The sequence below is a fragment of the Rousettus aegyptiacus genome, unplaced genomic scaffold (assembly GCF_014176215.1).
Source record: "Rousettus aegyptiacus isolate mRouAeg1 unplaced genomic scaffold, mRouAeg1.p scaffold_m13_p_11, whole genome shotgun sequence".
NCBI classification, from domain to species: domain Eukaryota; kingdom Metazoa; phylum Chordata; class Mammalia; order Chiroptera; family Pteropodidae; genus Rousettus; species Rousettus aegyptiacus.
In genome coordinates this window covers 64,750,902-64,759,098 of record NW_023416286.1, presented here as the reverse complement: position 1 = coordinate 64,759,098, position 8,197 = coordinate 64,750,902, and the positions used below count along the sequence as shown (strand labels likewise).

General features: G+C 31.9%; 1 pseudogene; it reads left to right on the top strand.

The window, feature by feature from the left end:
• Positions 1-7,552: 7,552 nt before the first annotated feature.
• On the top strand, positions 7,553-7,671 carry LOC118609629 (annotated as a pseudogene).
• Positions 7,672-8,197: the final 526 nt, after the last annotated feature.

Sequence of the window (8,197 nt, the reverse complement as noted above, 5' to 3'; positions counted from 1 at the left end):
ATAAAAGGATGAACATTTTCTGTGATTAAGCACAATGAGTGTCTCTCATTGTTTGGAAGAGAGTTAACTCACGTTCATTTTGAAGGGGAATAGCTTAATTATGTTTAGCGCAGATAAAAGATATATACTGATTGTATTTCATCTTCCGTCTTTCTTTCCTCTATGTAAGCATCTGAGATTATTAATACTAACCTTCAGAATAAAGCCTATCAAATATCCTAAACGAAGGGACCTGGATGATAGGAGAGAGTGGTTGATGCAGGGTGTGCTCTGGTCCTTTACCTGCGGCTTGACATTATCTCCACACTTGCACAACTAGAGCACATGAATACAACAAATGAGAAGGGAGACGTGTCATCCAAAGAAGAAGGGTAAGAGTGATTAAATCGTGGAAGACAGGCCTAAATAAGTGTTTCAGAATAAGGTGAAATAAGAAATTATTAACCATCTAAAATAGAAATCAGTGATGATCCAATGTGAGGAATTGAGGTGAAGGGGTATAATTCTGTCTCACAAAAGCAACATGTTTATCCTCACTGTCTCATACAAAAGCAATATTAACATGCTCCATTTAACCTGATGCACATACTGCCTTCAGAAATCAAATGAGGAACAAAAAAATGAAAGGATGATAACCAAGATTATTTTTTAAGACCTATGATCAATATACTAATTAAATTTATTTCATGTTTTTACCAAAAATTTAATTGTAGGTTTAAAAATGTAATAGTTCCATATTTATTTATTCAAATTTACATTTAGTAAAATTTTAAATTTAAAATACATTTAAAAATTGCATCAAATTTTAAAATTTACACATATTTATTACATATTTAATTTCATACATATATATTTGGATAGATATATAATGGTCCCATTTATATGTAAAATATTAACAAAGCCAGACATTAATTAATATGGCAAGGACAAGTTTTAATCAATAATATACTATTACAGGTAGGAAGAAGGTCCAGTGTGAACTGAACAGAACTGTAATTCCACAGAGGTGACTGGGTGTTTTGAAGGGGAAAAGAGGGAGTAGGAAGTGAGAATGCTGAGTGTTTGAGCATAATCAGAGGAGTGAAAAATTTCAAAAACTCATCTGGATTTGATTACTGGCCATTATCAAAGAAAGTCTCCTAATGTCTCACAGAGCCTGAGAGACAAGGGCCCCATCTTCAGTTGTCACCTGGGACAAACAGCAATACTTTTGGAAGCTTCAGTTTGCTCAGGCAGGCACTTTAAGGGAGATTAGAATCCTCTTAGGGATAAGGCCTTGAGCTGTTGGAATAGAGGTTAGTTAGTGTTCATATTCCAGTATTTGGAGGCCAGGGATGAGGCCTAGACAGGAAGAAAGCTTAGAGGGGAGGAGCCTTTATTTACACACACACACACACGCGCGCACACACACACACACACACACGTACATGTGTGCGCACGTGCGCGCGTGTGTGTGTGTTTCAAACCACTTGAGCTTTAAAACACTGGGACATAGAGGCCGTATGTCCCACGGTGATAACATTTCAAAGAGATGGTTCCCTGGTCCTTGAGAAATAAAGTCTTGGTTGAAAACTGTCCAGAGGTTTTTTTTAAAAAAAAATTTTATCTTAAAGGGGCTAAGAAAAAAAAAAAATGTGCAATTATGAGTTTTCTAATGTAAATGCTCTAAATGAGGAGACAAACCTATGTAGTTAGGTCATTTGGATTCGTAGGCTGCTAAGGGCCAGGATGAGAGAATATTTGGGGGTCTAGATGTAAGAAAAAGCCTTTTTAAAATGTAGTCAAACTGTTGGATACCTTAAGGTCATTTCGATAAGATCACTTTGGCAGTTTGTTGCTGCCCATTAATGTGGGTAAATCTCTGTCTCTGGCCATCTCTCTTTCTAGTTTAAGTGGACAACCCCATGAACACCTTGAAAATCTGGCATATGTGAAATTTTGCTTCCCTCACTGTCCTTTAGGCTATGCCTACAATGAAATGTGACTTTCCATTTTCAGTAAGAATTAGAATATCTTGTAAGAATGTTAATACCTAACAGAACCCAGTGACAAGCCAGGTTCAGTCTCTCTGAACAATTGTTTGCAAAATCGGGCATGGCTTTCTTCAATAATTTTCAGGGTCTATTTTGTGATTTTCCTACCTCAGCTTGTCACAATTTACACAAAATATGTGATCCACAAGAGATACTGGATGTGGTGAGTCAAATCTCTTGCAGGGTAGCCCAGGTCCCCTGAAAAGCTTTCAACTCTGAGGTCCATTCACATTTGGCAACCATATGTGTAATTTAACAGGTATGTTGGAATGGAGCTTTGAAGTATCATTTTATATATATATATATATATATATATATATATATATATATATATATATATATATATATATAAAACCCCTAAATCTAAAGAGGCTCAGTAAGTACTTTTCCTATTTCACAATAGTAAGGAGTAAAATTTAGAGCTATTTCATGTATTACTTAAAAGGTATATTTCAGCTCCTCCAAGCCTCTGACCCCAAAAAAATAAATGAGATGCCGAACCCTAGAATAGGACTGGGGTCTGTCTCATGTCCTGGAAACCAGTTGTTTTACTCTTTGTCTAGGTTGCCTACAATTCCTGCTGCTCATCTAATCCATGTAGCTTAATTTCATCAGTGTAATGAACCAGTATAGTCTCCTGTGAAATTGTCACAGTACCTGAAAAATGGTTTATGACAGAAAGCCTGTAAGGTGGTGTAGTTCTGAGTTACAGTAATGAAGGTCTATTATTATCCTTGCTAGCTTAAAAGAAAAAAGTTCCTCATGATATTTGCTGTGGAGAATTTTTTTTTAATTGTATTTGACAGATGGATAATTTCAAACAAGCTTCCAGAGACTGAGTCATTTGCTCTAGTAATAATTCTAGGGGTGGCTCCATAGTGTAGTGGTTAGCACATCCGCTTTACATGCAGAATGTCCTGGGTTTGTGCCCCAGGTGGAGACACAGACCACATGCCAGGTGTGCCAGGCCCCAGGTTCACCCCTGGCACATGCTGTGAGTGTTTGGGAGGAGATGCCCAGGCTTCAGAGATCCACTTCTTAAGGGGAAACAAAAATATCCATAGGTCAGGTGTGGAAATGGGGTAGGGGTGGGCATTAAAGAGGGAGATACAAAATTTTCACATCTGGAATTACATAATAGAAAATATACCTAAAGAACTTAAAATAATCTAATAATTTCCAAGATTCAAATATCTTTGCATTAACCAAATGAGTTAAAAATATAGGTTAGAAAAATCAGTGTTGTTATACCTTCCAAGTCTTTGATTGTGACAGTTATGTCTGCAATTCCTCTGGGATTGTGACATTAGTTTGATTTACTATCTTAGTGAAGGAAGTTCACTTGATTGCTCCTGTTATAAAGCTCTCACTCTAGAGTTAAAGGAACAATGTGAAATTCTACAAGTTCCCAAGTATTTTTATTCCAACATATTATTCAGGAACAAGATGTGATTACCGAACAACTTGCCCATCATCAGATAAATTCAGAAAATATTCCACTTAACATTTTGGTCAAAATCCCCACTTTGATGTGGACTATGAATGTGTTTTGGGTCCCTGAGAATTACCATCTGTCAGAGATGTTATCTGCATATTTTCTTTCATCAGGGCACTACCACAATAATAAGAACTAAAATTCCTTTGAAAAAAACCTAAGAGTAAGAATTACTTGTGCAATTGCCATTGGGTTCTTTCTAAGGAAACAAACTTCTCCTGGCTTAAATGGGTCTCCTGGGTCCAGGGAATAGCTCTGATTTTGAATTGGAGGAGGATCTAGAACTCTGTGGCCTCTGTAGGCCTCAAGTCAGTGTTCTTTGGACTGGGGCATGATTTTGTATGTATGTGCTATTAACCTATCCATCTTTTTCAATACTAGGAACACCTAGTTTCTTGTGAATGAAACAGTTCTGATTCCTACTTTTATTCCTATTAGGATAATTGTGCCTACCTTGTGTGTTGAATTGTTTTGTCCATCACATGTCATCTGCTACTTTGAGATCCAAACAACAAGGCTCTCCATATTATATAGAAACAAATTCAGTTTCTAGGTAACTTACAATGAAGTAGATATAGAAAATTACATACCAGTATCCAAGGGAATCATTCCAGAAGGATTTGTAAAAAGCAATATTTGAATCTGTTAGGAAATTAAAAGATGAGTGAATATTATTTATATAAGAATTCAACTCAAAAAGCTCTAAAAAATTACAAAAAAATGCAAATAAATTAAACAGAAAATACATCATTTTTTTTTAAAAAGCCAAATATACCTATTAGAAAATCTAAATAATATCCTGAATCAATAACATAAAAAGACAATGTAATCAAAGCCTACAAGGAAACAAACAAAAGAACACAAATATAAAACATTATGAAAGAGTAGGAGATATCAATAAGATAAATAGGAAGACTGAAATTATGCATTGATATATACATACTAATCTTTACCAATTTGAGATCTAGTAATCTTTACCAATTTGATATATACACTAATTTTTACCAATTTGAGATGTCAGAACAAATTTCCTTGAAGAATTTAATTACTAAAAGAGAATTCAAAGCAAAGTAAACATCTTGAATATAGATGTTTCCGGGAGATAAATGTTAAAAGGATGCCAAAAATTTCTCATAAAAATGAATCAGTGTATGTGTGGTCACTTGAGTTGTTTTCATATCTTGACTATCATGAATGTCGCAATAAACGTGCAGATAATTTCTTTGGATTCTGATTTCTATTATTTTGGATATATACCCAGAAGTTGGATTGCTGGATTGTAGTAGTTCTATTTAAATTATTTGAAGAACCCCATACTGTTTCCATAGCTGAGCACCATATTACATCCGTACCGACAGCTCACAAGGGTTCCGATTTGTCTATATCCACCTAAACATTAATTATTTTGGAGTTTTCTATTATAGTCATTCTAACAGGTGTGAAGTAATATTTCATTGTAGTTTTTATTTGCATTTCCCTAATAATTAATAATGTTGAATATCTTTTTTATATACCTGAGAGCCCTTTGTACATCTTCTTTGGAGAAATGTCTATTTAAGTCCTTTGCCCATTTTTTAATTGAATTAACTGTTTTTTGTTGTTGTTGTTTTGCTTTTTTGTGTCTTTTCTTTATTTTTGTTTTTGTTTTTGCTATTGAGCTGTAGGAATTCCTCATATATTTTGGAAATTATCACCTTAGTAGATATATGGCTTGCAAATATTTTCCTCTCATTTTATAGTTGCATTTTCATTGTGTCCATCATTTTCTTTACAGTTCAGAAGCTTTTTAGTTTGAAGTTATCCCTCTTGACTATTTTTTTTTCATATGTTCTTTTGGTGTCATATTCAATAAGTCATTGCCAAGACTAATATGTCTATTACCTTGATAATGGTGACAATATTACAGGTGTTTGCATATTTTCAAACTCATCAAATTGTACACATTAAGTATGTGCAGTTCTTCATAAATTATACCTCAATAAAGCTTTTTTTAAAGAATCAGACTAAGAAGTTTAAGAAAATATTTATTAAATTATGACCAGTACATTGTCCTTAATTATTGTTTCAGACTAAAGAAAATAATGATATGCTTTTCAACACATTTCTTTAGAAGAAGAATTCTTATTAAGAAAACCAAAGTTGGTAAACATAAAAATAGATAATATCTGTTTTAAAAAACACAACAAGAACATTTTTATAAAAACACAAGAAAATATATACTTAATAAAATCTAAGTATTAGAGTCAAACACACATGTATACTAATAGGTATCTTCATAATGAACATCCTATCAATGCACTAAGAAAGAATAAAACAAAAATGAAGTAAATATATAGCTATTAGATAGGAAAATATTGCTATTTGATGTCAATATATTATTAAAAACAGAAATTACCATTAACTTAATAGTTTTAAAGTTAGATATATATGTAATATATAAAACATATGTATATAGGCCTACATACAAAATACATTATATTTTATATACATTTTATGCATTTATATATTATAAATTACATTATGCATCATGTGTTAAATTAATCTTAAATTATTTAATGATGTTGCTATGATACATGATTTTTTTATTATATTTTTCTGATTGACAAAGGCTAGTATATGTATATTATTGTTCTGTTGGTTGATGTTTTGGTAGCTTTTAGAGAATCATGCCTAATATTTAGCCACTGTCTGTATTCATCTAACATCAGCTCAGGTTTTGGGCACATTATTTGCTTTTACCAAAATAAATGTTCTAGAATACTCACAAGTAACAATATTTTCAAACTTAAAAATTAGCAAAATACATATATATTGTACACTGGATAAATAGTGGTATATTTATATAATGTAATATCATAAAACAATGACAATGAAAAATGCAACTACTTGTAAGAATATAGATGAATCTCAAAAACATATCAAGCAAAGAAGAGAGACACAAAAGTACACATACATAATTCCATATATGTAAAACATGTAAAGAAAAACAAAACAAGACAAAACACTATTCTATGATGTTAGCAAGTTAGCAGTAACCCTTGTATGTAGTGACTGATTTTTCAGTGCTAATAAATAATGTTCTGTTTTTTATCTGAGTGCTGGAGGTGTTCAATTAATTGAGCTCTACACATATATGTTCACTTTTATGTAAGTATACTTGCTCAAAATGCAAAAATGTCATCCTATATTTTTTTCTGAAATCATTTCAAATGTTTGTTGCTTAGGAAAAGAAGGCAATTTCTTGATAGTTTTCAGAGTCTGGTTGAAGACAATTAATATTAATCAACTGTTTTTGCTTTATTGTTTTCCCAAAAGTGCTACTCTTTCTGTGTGTAGGAATATAAAAGTTGGATTTACTCAGAGGAAACCATGAATATTTTATCTGGCAAAAAAGGGACAAAATTATAATTGTTTAAAAATCAAATATATCATTAATGAATGACTCGCCAAGAACATACAAACATGTTTTATTAGCCAATATTAAGAAAAATGTTATAACTTTATGACACAACTTCTTTCCAATAAATATCGATTTTGATAATAGACAAAAATGTTTGAAAATTAAGTATAGTTTAAAAAGTAATTACCATTTTATATATACATATAAATGCACTTTTATATATACATGCATATATATTTTATATAATATCATATTATTTTTCCAATAATATTTTAATCTTAATGAAATATAAAAGGATTTACATAAGGAATATTTTATTTAATATTTTTCAGCGACACTATTGTGAATAATATATGTCAATATCTTGATAGTGATTACACAGAACATCATTTAATTTTGAGAGCTAATGAAAATGTTGAACGAGCCTCCTAAATAGAACAAAAATGTAGTATCACATATCAGACATAAAATATAAACAAATATTTTAAAGAGCATGCTAAAAAATAAGAAAGTAAAAGTCTCACTGTTTTTAAAAAGATAAAAATATGTGATTTGTACATGTAGTATCATGGTATTCAAAGACAATTTTTATATAACTAAAAATTCTGAGCAAAATAAGAGTACTCCTACAGCCATGCCACCCTGAACAAGCCCGATCCCGTCTGATCTTGGAAGCTAAGCAGGATCGGACCTGGTTACTACCTGAATGGAAGACTACCTAGGAAGACCAGGTGCTGTAGGCTTAAAAAAATGAGGGATTGTAAACTGACAAGGTCCTTGCAATCTATGAGGTCAACCAAGGTTTGCCTCACCTAAAAAATTAAAAAATAAAATAACATAGTAATACTCTATCTCAAATAATAAATCTCTTTTATATTAACTTGCAATGGATTCTGTGTAGATACAGAATCCAAATACTTAGGTTTTACTTTTATATATAAATATTTTGTCAGCTTTTCAATGAGAAGCCATTTCCACGTTCTGGCTAAGAGCTAAGGAGACAGTGAATCCTTCACTGTTCACAATTATGCTTTTAGGAACTCCAGCTCTCAGCTTCTCCCTTACACATCAATTAGTACTCTGTAGTTTAGAGTGTAGTAAGCAATATATTATTAAACTATATTCATCAATTCTGGAAGCAAATAATGCGATGTTAGAACTGAATGAGACTGTAATAGTCATCTGGTCCAATAATCTTCTATTCTTTTACATTTCTAAATCTTATTATGTATTTTGTTTATATATATTTAAAGTGTGAAACATTATGTA